General features: G+C 37.6%; 1 protein-coding gene and 1 long non-coding RNA gene across 10 annotated transcripts in view; one reads left to right on the top strand and one right to left on the bottom strand.

The window, feature by feature from the left end:
* Positions 1-3512, bottom strand: part of LOC105259444 (cyclic nucleotide-gated cation channel alpha-3) — a 154536-nt gene extending 151024 nt beyond the window's left edge. For 6 of the 7 annotated variants that reach the window (XM_011271376.2, XM_020030045.2, XM_011271381.2 and 3 more), the window contains exon 1: positions 853-3512. The gene's annotated coding sequence lies outside the window, so the exon portion shown is untranslated. The remainder of the gene's footprint in view (positions 1-852) is intronic. The other variant, XM_011271377.2, reaches the window with a different exon arrangement.
* Positions 1-16537, top strand: part of LOC105259446 — a 59439-nt gene that overhangs the window by 35808 nt on the left and 7094 nt on the right. The window contains exons 3-4 of one of the 3 annotated variants that reach the window (XR_889811.2): positions 10912-11236; positions 11710-12459. The exons of 1 other annotated variant lie outside the window; for it this stretch is intronic. This is a non-coding gene — a long non-coding RNA (uncharacterized LOC105259446). Of the gene's footprint in view, positions 1-10911; positions 11237-11709; positions 12460-16537 lie in introns of those variants that run through there. One more of the 3 variants, XR_003123475.1, reaches the window with a different exon arrangement.

Genomic DNA, 16537 nt, shown 5'->3' with positions numbered 1-16537 from the left:
AAAATTATAATATGACTTGCTTTAATCTGTGATGATATCAAACAATTTGCAAATAATAAATAATAAATATATCCCAGATCATAAATGCACTTTGTTTGCTTTGAATTTTTAAACAAAATTTTAAATTTTAAATTTCATATGTTTAATTTCACTGTAATTTATACGTCTCCTAGAAATAAAGAAAACGTAAAATTATATTTACAAGAAAACAATTATTATAGAGATTATGTAAAACGAAATTAATTTTCTATCTTGCGCGCGCAACACTTATAATAATTATGTAGAGAACAATTCTAAGAGGATATTTTTTTATTGTTAATTTATCTGTGATAAGAGTGTAATATATTGATGAATTTATATCTTTGCAACCTATGTAAAAAATGTCACGCGCGCCTTAAATGCCCGACCCAGAAAGAGAGAGAAAGAGAGAGTTAATTGCATTAGATCATTTTCTGTTCTGCAAACGCAAACATCGAAGGAAGGCGCGAGGCAGGTGCGCCGGGCATGAAACGAGGGTTAATTCCATCCCCTTCGGCTTCGATTAAACGAATTGCGAGAGTCGGATGTTTCGAGTGCGCGAGATCGATCTTACCGCGTGTTAAAGGGCATAGCTCGCTTCGTACATCGCTTAATTCAACAACAATAGCAAACAGCGTTGTCTCGCTATGCCGCGCCACCCTCGAAAAGGCAGCAGTCCTCTTGACCCTAAAATGACCGCTTCTCATCCTGCATCCACTCTCCCTTCCGCCACTTTCGATCTGAGAGAGAGAGAGAGAGAGAGAGGTAGACAGCGAAACCGGGAGAGGGAAAGAGAGAGGAACTTGACGTAACTATACACGTGCGCACACATACCTACTCTTGTTTCCGCACATCGTCCGCTTTCATCACATCGTCGAGACGTCACGGCATCGCGAGTTCGAGCTGGACGCGATCGAGTTCGTCGAGGAGACCTCGACGTGTGTCGGATCGGTCGAGGCTCGACGAACGGCACTAGGATCTCGTCACAGTACGGCACTTCGACGGCGAATACACGTGTAATACGTGAGGACAATCGGCACAATCTCAGCAGAATTCCGTTTCGCGTTCGATTCACGAGAACGGAAGACGGGAGTCTTATTTCACGAACTTGTATCTCGCAAGTGGAGCCAAGTCAAGCCGAAAATTGCGGTCCGCAAACGAGAGATTCGCCAGATTAAACTCTACCGAATCGGCGCGAGACGAAGCAATCGGATCGCGATCGGCCCGGCTTGGAACTTCGCGCACGTTTCTAATTCTCCGGCTCGTTCGTACAGAAGAACTGTCAAGGCCACGTGACTCGCGAAGAGATATCTCGACGTTACATCGTCAGCGGACAAAGCGGCGCGATCGTCGAACGGTCGGCGCTGTTGAAGCTTAATGAGCCGCGATTATGCACGTCCTGTATATACAATATCGGACAGGCGAAAACCGGAACTTGAGGCGTCAGATGCACCGGCAATCGAATTATCGCGATCAATTGTTTGCGGCGGTTCGCTTAATGCCATGCACGTGCCACCAGGATGCTGCCGCAATCGGTCGACTCTTGCCAAATATCGCTTGACGATCGGTCTCCTGATTGTCCTTCTGATTTCACTGCATCTGACGATCAGCGATCAGCGTTTTGCACTTTCGAGCGCCGCGTCGAAAAACGCGATGGAAAAGACAAGAATCGCGTCTCCTCGACGCAAATCTCTCGGAAATGAGACGTTGCAAAATTTCAATATATAAATGTTCACGCTTTTTCCATCCTCGCTCCTCGTCAACTTTGAATTATGCCATCTCACTTGTGACGTTCGCGCGATGACGTCTGACCACGCAATCGACTTTACCACTGACGAGAATTTTTGCGGTCGGCTCGTAGGTATTCCGGATGTTTGGCACGCTTAATTAAATTCTCCGGTGAATATCGTGCGTACTTCGTCTATGGACACTTGGCGGCACGTTATTGACTACGAACCCTCCTTCCAACCAAAGCCCACTTTCTAAGATGCCTCGTGAGAAATGTAGTTTTATTGTGCAACGTATCTCGGCCGGACAATCGCGCAATTATTATCGCACGACTCGCGATGTGCATTTTCTTAGGAATTTCACACGATTCGACGTAAGATCTATCTGAAATGATCTTGATTACGTATCTTTTCTCCTCGCGTCTCGAATTTTCGCTTATTTATGTCGGCGCGAAAGTGACAGTGCTTTAAGAATCATCGTCAGGCTTGAGTAAACGTAAGATTGATGTGCGTTTAATGGTGACATTCGACCGCTTAGTATTTCATTTAAAAAGTCATGTATTTTCTCGACGAAATCCATCACTCTGGTATTTGCATTTACGTCATCATCGTGTCGAGATTTAGTAGTTGCGTGTCGTGCCGACTATGTAATCATATTGGCCATTACATTGCAACGAATCGCATCGAATAATCTCTTTTTAATCGCCCTTTGGTTTTGGGAGTTTAACGATAATCGCTCGATTAACACCGTCATTGATGTAGATACGAATTATACACGAACTGCGTTTACGCGATGACATTCGCAATCCGCAGCGCATACTCTCACTGATATGGCACACAATATTTGCAGCAACCCTCAAGTTCACGGCTCGTCGCTATCGTCATCACTATGGATTTTCGCTTAACGCGAATAAATTCACTACGCTCACGAGTTTTATTCTATTCCGTCAAATTATCACCATCGACGTCACTGATCGGCCTATTCCGAACGAGTGTCGTGACATCATACACGATGTTAGATACGCATGCCGGCGATTATTGCGTTGCAAACGCAAACTTCTAGAAGGTACCGCATTTTTCAGTCATGCCAGCCGCGTCGCGGTCGTCCGCTAATCATCGGGATCCTCGGAGGACCTCCTCTTTGACAGGTCCGGCACCACCGTAATCCACTCTTGACCGTTCACTCTCGCGTCTTTAATAGCATGCGACAATTATCCACGTCGACGACGCGTCGTACGAATTCTCCGTCGTCGAGGTGTCCTTATCGTTGTTATCGTTATCGACAAAAAAAACTCGGACACGCCGCGTTCACCACGTTGTTCTCGCACGCTCGTCCACGCGCTCTCCCTCCGAGCCCATCATCATCATCGTCGTCATCGTCGTCGTCGTCGTCGTCGTCGTCGTCGTCGTCGCCCTCGCCGACGACGATCTCATCATCGGCACCGTCTCCCACGGAACGTGGATGTACACGTCGCTCGTGGAAACGGCTCGCGTGTCTAGGTCCACACGTCACACTCGGAACCACCGGGTGGCTCGCCCGGTTCGCACGCGTGCGAGACGACGAGTCACGCTGGTAAAATTCCAGCCCGGAATATATAGGTTAAAACGTCGCCACACCGCAACGCGGACACCCGGGAGCGTCGGACAGAGACGGAGAGAGCGAGAAAACGGAGAGAAACAGTGGGGGGAGAGAGGAAGAGAGAGAGTGGTTCGCCGGTTTCTCCTCCTTCCTCCTTCCTCTTGCCCGGGGAGCGGCTATGGCGGCGGCCTGGCTCTCACTGCTGCTTCCCTCGATGCGGGGTGACTTGCGGGGGTGGTTAGGCGAGGGGCGAGAGGACGCGATTATCTCGCAGCATCCCCTAGCGCGCAGGACCAATCCGCACGGAACCGGCGCTTGACGACGGTGGAGGGTGCATGTGGGTTGGTGGGAGATAGTTGGGAGGGAAAGAGAGAGAACGAGAGGGGTAGAGCTCGGGAAGAATGATAGATGAAGAGAGAGAACAAGGGTTGAAGGAAGAGGACACGGCGCGAAGAGTGATATCGAAGAGAGACACTCGCAGCGGTTGAGACGAGAGGGAAAGGGACAATGACGGGAAGGGGAAACAGAGACGGATCCATGATAGTTGAAGCGAGGCGATGTGAGATCGAGAAGGTAGAAGATCGAGGGTGAATCGGGTGGAAGAGGGGAGACGAAAAAGTGCGTGTAAAGGCTGGATAAAGATGGAGCGAGAGCGGAGCGTGCTGATGAGATACAGACAGGGATGACGATAGAGATAGCTCGTAAAAAGAGACGACAAAGACGGGCAGCGGTCGAAGCGAGAGGGATGATTTGAAAAATCTTCTGAAAAATCGAGACAGGGTGTTGTACAACGTAGCGCACGAGGCAAAACGTGAACGGAAAGAAAGTGAGCAGCGGTGAAAGGCAAGTCGAAAAAATGCGTCGATCAAATAGAGGCGAGCACGAAGAAAGTCGACGGATCGCGCGGATCAAAATAGGGAGGAAGAGTGCATCTTCCCGAAAGATATAGTATGTCGCAGAGATCCGGATGAAGGTGGTCTGGAGGTAAAAACAAGGAAGTGAACCGCATAGGATTCCTAATAAAAAAGGATGACTCGTGTGCCAAACAGACTGCACTCGTCACGGAGCTTCAAATTCGATGCGACGAAATATGAAACATATATGCGAGAACGTAAAATAGGAAAAGGGACGAGAGCGAGCGGAACGATAAAGTTCAAGTTCGATACTCGTCGGGAACAAAGTGCGACGATATGAAAAAAATCGACAGCACTATTGTAAGAGGAATGCGGTTAAATGGAAACTAAAAGGGTTGATGTGGCATACATTCATTTTAGGCGCCGTTGAAATTTGTTGAAAAGAACGAAGAATGCATTTCCTCGCATTTTTATCGATACGTCCTCTGTGCGCGATATGATTATTAATTAGTAAAATACGAGCACACATGCATTTTTTGCATTTTTTCGAAAGATTATATTGCTATTTATTTTTTACTAGATTACTGTCTAATATTATATTTACAGTTTTATTGTTTCCTCTTTTTTTATATAATTTAACAGAAAAATGAGATTTTATCTCTTTGCATGAGAGAGATGTGTTACAGATACGTTTGCAAACGCATATTGTGTTTGTATGTAAATCCATATAAGATATCATCATGAAAACCAAGACCTTCTGAATTGATATATTCTGTGATAGACTCGGAGCAAATAGTAGGTTGGAACAAGAGTGTAAAATATGTACAATCATTTATCATCAGAAACCTTATTGTCTCATCTCGAAAAAAAATGAGCAATATCGGAAGTTATCAAAGTAATTACATTCTCTCTTTTTCTGCTCTTCCCCTCCCTCCCTCTCTCTCTCTTTCTCTCTCTCTCTCTCTCCCGTAACAATTTATACCGTGTACCACTTAAATATGCATTTATAATCGCGTTTAAGCGCGCTTAATACTGTATACTCTAATCTATATACCTTAATATACGCATAAGACCGAGCACATAAGGGGTTGTGTGTGTCTAAGCCTGCGTAAGGATAGCGCCATCCTGCCGCGGACCCCTGCCGAGATAGATGAAGAATAGGGAAGGGATCGAGCCGTCCTCGATCAAGAGTATCCGTGGAAAAGCGCTGGCGATGATGCATCGTTGGCCGAGGGTTGTATCACTTGGATCGGCTTATAAAATATTCATGAAGAAAGTTTTATCGGTGGAATCGCGCGAGAGAGAAGTTGACTCGAGTATGAAAGTGTCGTTAGAAACGCTCACCTGTCTCTTTTTCCCTTTACGCTTGCGTCTTTTTTTCTTCTCTTTTCCGCTCTGATGCCTTGTCAACGTAAAATTTCTGCGCGACTTTAAGATCGGTGCGTATTTATATTTAAATATATATTAAAAATATAATTTTCATTTCTTACAAACATTTTAATTATTTAACAGGAATATCAATTATATTTTTTAATTACGGAAGGATTAAAATTAAAGATTATTCGAGACTTTAATATATATAAATGCAATAAATCAATTCAAATTTTGATAGAAAATTTAATTATTAAAATATTAATCCGTAGAAATTTTTTTAATTATTAAAATATTTATATTTTACAATCATTTTGAAAATCTTTGCTTTTTCATAAAAGGATAAATTGGAATACTGTCAGAATATAAAACTATACATGTATATAAATCTCTCTCTAAATAAGAAACGTTATTAATCTGCCGGATTGCGATATAATTCCTTGCTTGTTTAATAACAAAATGCGAAACGAAAGAAATAGAGTGAAATAAACGTAGCTGCATTTATATAACTACACTTGTAAATTTATTTCGAAATTCGAGATAAATAAAATATGTGTGTGAGTGTTTTCTTCTCTCTCTATCTCTATCTTTCTACGTGAAACGCAATTCTCGAGAAGACAATATTATTGTTAGCACCAAGTGACGGTAAAAGCAATTATCTCCCAACACCCTCGTGAGTTTGCGAAATGGAAAACTCGCGTTCGCGTATGCACCGATGCTCGGAGAGATACATCGATTGCGTGCACAAACGTAAACGCGATGCAACGAGCGTGAAAAACAATCGGTAGATCCAAGCGAGGTGCTTGCCGTCCTAAAGTATCGTTCACATAAGACGTCGTTGCACTATGTGTGTGTATCTTAGGCGATTGGATCCCAATGTAATTGCATTTTATTGAAACATTGTTTACATGCACCTTCTGGGACGCGATAACTGCACTTGCATCGCAGACTATCGCGCGTGTCTTTCTTCGTCCGATATTAAAACGAGCTAAGAATTTCTACTCTTTACATTTCTGATCTTTACATGAAGGACACTTAACTGCGTCCTATCTTGGCGCGGGTGATCCATCAAGCCCTATGGTAATTAACGAGCTACCGGTGAGCTTGTTTCCGATTCGTCGACGACTCTAACCCGACGATCGATTAATCATACGCTATTCCAATTATACTCTCGTGCTACGCGCGATATCGTCTAGGGTGAATTCATTTTTCAGCGAAGCTCAGGATCCGGGCCGGATCTATCGATTGCTCCTCATCGAGCATCGCACTCGCAATTAGGGACCACTCGCAAAGTACATAGAAACGACTGATGATGGAGGAGGGATGGGAAAGAGCATGGGAAGAGCTCACGGATGCTTGGCTTTATGTGCACGTACGATCATTTCTAACGTTCGATTCTCGCGTTGCTCTTGTTTTAGGACGTGAATTGAGACTCCGATGCGTTTTACCGAAACACCCTCCGATGATGCAGAGAAATATCATCTCATTTAAAGTAAATGTAAATGCGCAGCATTAAACTATAATACATTTTTAAAGAACGATAATGCACACACATAACAGGTTGCTGTTTTATATAAATAAGTGCTCTAAAGCATACTGTTATAATCTAAGTTTTCTTATTTTTACAAATTTTATAATACGCAGCCAGCGGATGAAAGCTTTTAGCTGTACCAAGACTTTTATGTATATTTAGATTAATTTTAATCATTATAGGGGGAGGAGACGTAATATTTAAATAACGTCGAGCTGTAGAGATATAATCTGTATAATGAAATGCATTAAAAGTATTAGAAACACAAAAGTATAAAATTACATGTATCTAATAACATTATCATAATTTAAAAAATACTGATAGATAAACATATATATATATATACATATATTGCCATTATCCACTATCGAACGATTAAATTTCCGAATAAAATTCTCAATTTCTTGGAAAGAATCGACAGAAGTGTGTTTTACATATTTTATAAAGCCAGTATTGGCAATTCCTTGCCGGACAATTCGTTTACTCGCTCGTTAATCACTTAACCATCTTTTGATTTATCCTCGATACGACAGAAATACGTTCTCCGGTTGCATTGAACGCTTCGCTCCGTTGTTTAGAAGCAAAGCTTCGTAGAAAAGCTTCTTTCCCGGAGGCTATCCATTATATGGAGTTACAGGTAGTTAGAGGCAGTTCCTATTGTAATCGCCGCATCAATAATTCTCAGCAAAGACTTTACCACCGAGAGACAACTACCTCTCGGCGTTCTAAGAATACCCCGCTACCCCTTTCTAAAGAGACGTGTGCTCTTGATTAAAACCATCCCTCTCTGTTGTTTTTCTTCATCGGTATTGTAAACAGTGCCTTAACAAACAGCTACGTCTCGTCCCAGAAATATCGAAGATATCGATGAGGCTGATCTCTCGCACGGTATCGATCTTAAAGGCGCTCGAGAGTAGCTTCCAAAAATAGGAAGCATAAAATATACGCAGTTGAGTCAGCTTAAGTAATTTCATGAAAAATCACTGTGCTCTTTAAAATAAAAGCTTCTTTTTCTGTCTCTAAAAACATTTATTTCTCTTTTACTTCATTATTTTCATATCCTTACATTCTCAATATAAATTACAGTAAAGTATAAAAATTGTATAATTCTTTATAATTTATAATCAATTTTAACATTTAGATTGTTAGAGATTTTAAATTCAAAAATTGATTTACGTCAAACTTTAACTTTGAGTCTTCAAATTCGATAATAGCTATAGACCTCAAGAAATTACATTTTTTTTTTTAATCATAAGAATTTGTTAGTATATTTAATGCGATATTCTTAGAATCTCCCGAAGATTGACGATTATTTCTCCCACATGCTCGAAGTCTTACGGAGGCGTTCTCGCACACAAATGGAAATCAACGTAGCGTAACGTCTCGACGCCGCCGATTCATTTGATTCATCGTGGCTCGATCAGCTCCTTCATGAGTAATGGACGATAAAGGTGACGCGCGTATGTGGAGGAGTTAAAAAAACTCCATGTCGTAGTAAATTTGTCGCAAACGTCCTCGTCTGGCTAAGAGACCACTTTGCTTAATACACCAAGTTCGATTTCTGCAAAACGCAGTAAAAAGGCAGATTTTACTCGTTTTACTTACGCGTTTGCCGTAGATTCTCTTTCGAATATGTGAAGTTAATTTATTACATTGTCAGGATAACGCAACTTTGAGCATCCGGCTTAGCATAAATTTATATCCGGCTCTCTTTAAACTTTGAAATGTTTCAAATCCCGATTTGCACGTACATTTCTAAATTATGTGCAATTTATGTTGCGAATTATTAAATTTAATACAAAAACCCGGAGCATTCTCTCTCTTTCTCTATCTTTTTCTGCCTAAGTTTGAAGATTTTATTCCGAGAAGAATTTCCAATCAATTCATATTCATTAAAAAAGTTTTAACCAGCGGAGAAACGTGAGAGTTGGGTGGAATAAGAATATCCGTGTACCTTTTTTCTATTTATCCGTCGAGATATGCGTATGCTCCGAAAAATATAAGCCATTTTCCTATCTATATAAAATTGCGCATTATTAAAAAAAAATACATACAACATTTAAATTGTATATTAATATATAAGAAAAGAAGAAATTATAGATAGTAATATATTTTTTATAAGAATAATATTATATGTTGTTTCTTCATGTCTTATCAGCGATCGCATATCTCGTTTGATTTTTGGTGTCTAATAATATATCATCCTCGTTTCTCTTTCTCCCTGTTTTTTACTGCATGCGCCGAAGCAATGTTTGTTCTCTTCCCTTTCAGTTCTTCTCCATTTGCAGACCGCTCCTTGTGAAACGAGTATTTATCCTGCGCGCTCTAGCGATGGATATAATACGTTCGTATATGAAATCGATATTTATGAATAAGGCATTCAACTCTCGCTCGGACGGTGATGAGAGACCAATATAGAAACAGTGGTTGATAGCTCAAGGCTTGCTACATACCTCGGTGCTTTCCCTCTCGCCCGTTATAAGAGAACGTTCGCGCACTCATCGATTAGTTAGCGAGTCGATTAATTCGCTCGCAATAATTAGCTGCCTAACTTAACTTATTTCTATCAAACGTAGAGTCATTGTCGAGTTTATAGAAATTTAAACATTTATACAAATTTATAAAAATATATGTTAATGTAAAATTTAGAAATATATAAAATGTAATATGTTATCAATCTTTGAAAATAGGGAGAGAGATACAATATTATATACATGTACGGTATTCAATGATGAATTGATTGGTAATAAAATATTAAGATAATAAGATAAAATACATTGATTGATTAAAACAATGTGTTTATAATAATAATATAAATATAATATAAATATAACAATATAATTTTAAGAACTCTATAGATTATTTTTAATTTTTTTTTATTATTGTATGTTATATTTATATATAGTATATTATATATTTACTATATTGTATATTATATTTATATATAATATATTACATATTATATGTATATTTTAGTATATATTTTATTAAATTGTATTAATTTTTTATTATTTATTAAAAAGTAGAATTCATCTAGAATTTGATATTTGATAACATTTTCTCTCCGTTATATTCGATGAGCAATGTTTATGTTCTCTCGTTTTCCATTACGCAAAATTCTCTTGGGATACGTAGCATCAGTCAAGTCGATAGTACAAGCAAATCGACTAGGTACTTTTCCATGAAAAACAAGCCAACAAGAATCTATATTCGGCCAAACGTATTTTCTTCGTATTCGGCCAAACGTATTTTCAATCATTCAACAATTCATTATTTCTTTAAAAATCTATTTTTTCTCCTGTAAATAATTAGCGACTGTTAACGACTTTGTTACAAACATAATTATTTCTCGATATGCTTGAGTTTAAAAGAGAAAAGAGATGATATATTTTATCTTTCTATATATTATTATATATATTAATATATATTAATATATATTAATTCATATATTATATTATTTAATTATTTTTTATAAGAATATGTTATATTAATTTTTGAATAGATATATAACAGAGAAAGTGTCAGTATATTTCTCGAAACAAAGTGGATTCAAATAAGAGAATTTATTATAAAATGATAAAGATACAAAATATATATCTAGAAATTTGAAAAGTTATAAGAAATTTAAAAGATATTTTTAAATGCATTATCCCTCTTCGCATATAAATGAACGCTCATTAAGAAGTAAATGTTTCCAAGTTATACTCAACTTCTTTTTGTTACTAATAACTACAATTTGCCAGAGTTTGTTGCCTAAGGCATAGACCCATCAAAACTCCTATACCATTGTTCACCGTAATTGGAACTTTGCAGAAAATCTTTCTTTGACAGACCAACTGATCCGGGGTGGATTTTCTAGGGACGGATGACGCAATTCCCAACTGAATCTCGTTCTGGACAGACAAAAAGAGAGTTGGTCCGCGGCCGCTGCAGTGGCAAGAAAAAGCGACAGACGCGAAACGCAAAGGGAAGTGGATTAACGTCGACCGCAAAGCTCGAGTGCCTCTTTAAACTTCGACGATGTCAGTCTATGTTGATTCAGAAAAGAATTTTCCTGAGTGCATTCGCACGGGCAATTATTCGTTATTGAGACTTCGTTACTTTATGGAATTTGCGAAAAAGAAGCGCGGTTGAAAAATGCCGTCATTGAAGAAAGGTAGAATAAAGTATGACAAGGTAGCACAATCTTTCCCGCAAGGCTTGCAAAAAAATAATGATCTCGACAATGATATTTTTTTTTAAATTGAACTATCATGCCGCAAAGTTTTAACATAATGAATTATGTACTCGAGAAAAACAGTTTTAAAATAAATATTTCAAATATTTCGCGCTAAAGTAACATATATAGAAGTTGGCCTTTGACTTGTGAATATCTGTATTATTTTAATACTATTTTTTGAAAATTTAGTCTCGTAGAAATAATTATATATAAATATATTACGTAACTAAATAATTCTCTTTCCGCGAAATCAATATACATTTCATCATATTATATGTATGTATATGTATATTATTATGCAAAAATATTAGCTTGCTGTAATTAAAAGGAATACGGATGAAATCATGCATATTATTAAAAGTAGCATACTCGTATATTTAAGCATTGATGAAATCTCTTACGATATATAGCTTCCTAATGCAAGGAGAAGACTTTTAATTACGACGCGGAATGAAATATGGCGTTTCTCGTTGACCTTTTTCTCTCGCTGAATCATATCATCTTTAGAAAAAATAACGGTGGATACGCAGCAGTGTTAGAGAAGGCTACACAACACAGCAGGTTTGAATCAAGGGAAAAGTAGAGAGACAGCCAGATCAAAAGTTATGACGGAGAAAAGAAGATGAAAATGGGAAATAAAGAATAACGAAAAAAATACAAGAAGTATTGAGGAATAGAAAATATAAAAGAGAGATGCAGAGATAAAAAAGAATGGACAAGACAGAGGAGCCGTCCATTTAAACGTGGTGCGCCGTGATAGAATTTTTAATGATTGACGGAATGACAAATTGTAATCTCCTATCGCATACTAATTAAATTGGATGTGGAAGAATACCATCAATCTATTATAACGATAGGTATTAAAATTCAACGCGACAAAGTGATCAGATCGCTCGACATGAGAGCTGCTTAAACACGTACATTCCACTATCATCATATGTCACTCGCAATATTTTGAAAATTTTAATCGTGAGTGCAACGTGATAGAGCGAAGAGGAGGCTCTCTAATTTCATGCTTCGCTAATAATATCGTGAAACTAGCACTAAGAGGAACTTTGACATACGTCGAGGAGCGACACTCGCTTTGAAAATTAGCGAGTTTTGAAAGAAGTATTGCGCCAATTAGTAGACAAAATATGTTGAAGAAGCAAAATACTATAGGAAAGAACTGTTAATATCAATTATTAATATAATTATATTAATTAAATAAATTGAAATATGGCTCAAATCATAATAATTAAAAATTAAATTCCAAATTGGCAAACAAAGCCAGGGAAGAAATAACACTTCCTTCTTTCTGATTACTCGTTTATTTAACAATAATAATTAATAAAAAAAAACGAATGTTTTAGATTATATTTGATTCCTCTTCGCGCAATATCAATAAAATATATTACAAAATATTAACTATTAAAGAAGGAAGTGTTATTTCTTCCCTGCTCTCCAATTACCGCGCTGTGGCTCTATTTGCCAATTTTAATTTAATTTTTAATTGTTATATAATTCATCATTAATATTCAATTAATATTCTAAATTATATAGAGAATGCACGGACCTCTCAAGGTTTTATTTTTCATTTCACACACACAATTGCAAATGCATATCACAATGCAATTAAAAATAATCTGTATAGATCTATATTTTATATAGATAAAGAACAAAAGATGTAAAAAAAGAGCGAAAGAAAAAAGATTAAGAAAGCTTTTCCTCTTTCATAAAAGTCAAGAGGATTGTTCCCATAAGTATACTATTTCAATTTCACCAGCAGAGAATAAATGTTATTATAGTAACATGGGAATATTCTCAACTTTCATTAAAAGAAAGTAGATTAATTAAACTTTTTATTATTATTGCAAATAATAGAAATATTTATAAATCACTAATGTAAATTTTAGTTATGCGCATATATTATATATATGTACTTGCTATTCTAATTGCAATTTAAACGATGAATGTCCCACGATTTTTCATGATAAATGATATAGATTTCATTCTATTGATGTATAGCATTAAATTCTAAATTTATCAGACATATATTGCATTTGCTCTTTGAATTACACAAAATCTCTCATTATACGAAATTGTTCCTCTGGTTTACCTATTTCTCATGATTAAAACGTCGAAGAGAAGAAAAAATATTGATTCAATATTTTCCAGAAATATCGTAAGTTCTCTGCGACTGAAAGTTATTTCACGTGTTTGAAGCGAGCCAAACGATATTCTTGAACATTTGATCAATTCGTGGGGAAGAAATCTCACGATCCTAAAACAGAAGGAACGGAATTTCTCGAGCCTCTTTTCTCTGCAAATTTCGTGGTTCGAACTTTACGCTGCTAATCTCATGCCATAATTTGCGCACGTGCCAGGTTTGATCGCGAATTTATTTTATCGCCGATATTATTATACTTCTATTACTCTTATTGTTCTACGATAAATTTCAATGGTTCAGTTTTTATTACCGTATTAATGATCGGATTAATTCCAGACATCTCGTTGATTAATAACCACATGATATTCAATTAAATGCTGTCGGGAACCGCGCTTTCGACATGTCGTTATTATTTTCTGACGAATTCTCGGGAAAATAGAAAAAAAAATACATCTTTACTCTCTGTTACCTTATCTATTATTAATTTTTCATCTTGCTTCTGAGTCTCTACCGTTTCTTGCCTTCTTTTTTTTCGAGAGCCGCAAGTACCAATAAAGATTGTAGTCCCCATCGGAGGCTTTACGTCATGCGCCTACCGGGAATCATTTTTAAATTTTCATCATCATATCGGTCGTTCCATCGATGTCTTGCTGTATCGTATAATGGCTAAGAATTTTAAGGAAAAATGACTAGCGATTTGACAGGCGGGTTGTCACGTCCATTTGCGCCTACAGGATAAGCTCTGGGTGGTCGGAGGAGATATGTCACGTTACGGATCGACGTTATCGCGCAAATCCTCGTGATTGAAAATTTTACGACAATACGAGACCGGATTGTATCCAAGAAACGATAATGCGATTGTATCTCGTAAGATTTGATAATATTTGCGGGATACAATACATCCTTCACGCGCCTTAATTCGATATCGAAAAATATTCCCCCGATCAAAATTTGCTCCAAGTGTAAAACACTTAAACAATCGCTATATTGCATCGAATTAAAAACGCTAAAAGAAAATATTGAGAAATTATATAAATATACTGTGGGATAGTTTATATTTAAATAAGAAGATTTATTTTTTTTTCTTATATTTTTTATCGTTACATTTACGTCAAACGTTATTTTGACTCAAATATTATGCGACTCGTGACATATTAAATGTCTCAATCTACATTGCGCAGGATATTTCAATGTTTTAGAGCTTTTGATCTCGAAGAAAAGACTGTAAGGGATTTCTTAAGTAAAAGTTCTAAAGGTTGCGACGAGATCGACACTTTTCCGACAGCTTGCCGACTATCCAATTACGTTGGAAGAAAACGGAAACGCAATCGTGCTAGCAGAAAGCAAGAATTCCATCAGCTTACATTCTCGTACGATATAACGCAATCCCCTCCTTGAATAGCGAAGCTCGTAGAGGAGAGAGTGACAAGAAAGATTAGATGGATTCTCATAGAGATTTTTACGGGAAAGGAATAAGTATAAAAAAGATTGTGAAACGCATACTCGGACTCATGTAAGTGACTATCAGCGTTTCGCAAGTAGAAGCGAATTGAAGTGAACTGCTGCTGTGGACATATCTTTATCGGCCGTTCGAGTTTATGAGCTTCTAATTCGGCCGTTTCTACGTTTATGTCGAATTTTGCCGTGAATAGCGTAACACACACACACACACCTCGTCCCTCTTTAATCAGAGCACATCTCTTAAGCGGACGATAGCTGCAGCCAGTTTACCTCAAATGGCAACTCGCAAGTAATCCAAACAGGTTGCTTCCGGCAATACCGTCGTAATAGAGTTGTCATAAATGACGCGAGGCAAAATGTATGATTAATTCATTTCCGGCTGTCGTATCTTGAGACATGATTAATTGCGATCGCACATGCGATAGTTGAACCGTATTTCGTGGACCAGGATGTTGAATAAGTAAAGTTTTATTAGGCTTGAACGCGATGTATGCCAGATGAACACGGATCCCTCGCGCATCCACTTTTTTCCCTGTAAAAAGAACAGAATAGGCAATTTTGTGGAGACAAACGGTCGGAATAGTAATCAGATAAGCGTCTCTCGCCGTTCCGTTCGACAATCCGATTCTCGAGAAAGCTCAGATAAAGCTGTTTGAAAGTCTTACGATTTCGTTCGCGCTGATCTTCTATTATCTTCTGGCGCAACCGACAGTCTCTATTTATCGAGGCCAGGCCAACCGGGCTAAGATAGGAACAAATAGAGATCGTGTACTAAATATGCATCTATATTCTTTAATTATCGTCTCCTGGGTTGTTGGAACTTTTTCCATCTCGTTTTCGAGGAAAATTTTGCGTCAGTCTGCGCCACTGAGAGAATCGCGAGATAAAGCTTTTATTCCCAATGGCACAAAGACTCCCGCTTTGCGGCTTGCAGGGATAACTAAAAGTTTCGTTTAATCCAATCGAGGGTTAGACACTGTAGAGGATAGTGCTCTCCGTGGAGTTAGTTTCTTTGAACATTTTCTTTTACTTGATTAATGAATTAAAAGTTAAATTTGTAATATGGATGATGGTCTTATGATCTTATATATATTTAATGCATGGCTCATTCGCTCTCTAGTCCGCAGAGTTTGGGGTGTAATTTATTAATCTTGGATGAGACATGAGATATGCTTCTTCTCCGGTTTTGAAAATGTTTTCTTAATTCGTATAAAGATCTGCCATATATATATATATATAATTGTATCATCTCAGAGTTTGACTTTTAATATAATTAAGTAACTTAAACTCTTGAATGTATTGTGATGCAATTTCAAACAAGTAAATCTAATTTTTTGACTTTAAATAAAGTAATCTCTTTTATCTGTAGCAAATTTAGCGACAGTTGGAATTAAACCCGTACTGAATATTGCAGTAATATTATTAATATTGTTATAACATTGCAGCAATATTGCAATATTGCTGCAATGTTCTGTGCTGCATACATATATTTCCATAATATTATATAATTTCTCGCAAAATTAAATAAAAAAAATACTTTTATAAGAAATAAAAGAAAAGGGGAAAAAAAGAGTAAATTGAACTGAATAATGAGGACATTATGTTAATTGTTTTTATGAAAGAAAATT

This window comes from Camponotus floridanus, unplaced genomic scaffold, assembly GCF_003227725.1.
Source record: "Camponotus floridanus strain SB8 unplaced genomic scaffold, Cflo_v7.5 scaffold6, whole genome shotgun sequence".
Lineage (NCBI taxonomy): Eukaryota > Metazoa > Arthropoda > Insecta > Hymenoptera > Formicidae > Camponotus > Camponotus floridanus.
The sequence above is the reverse complement of the archived record's forward strand: the minus strand, read 5'-3'. Positions and strand labels throughout refer to the sequence as shown.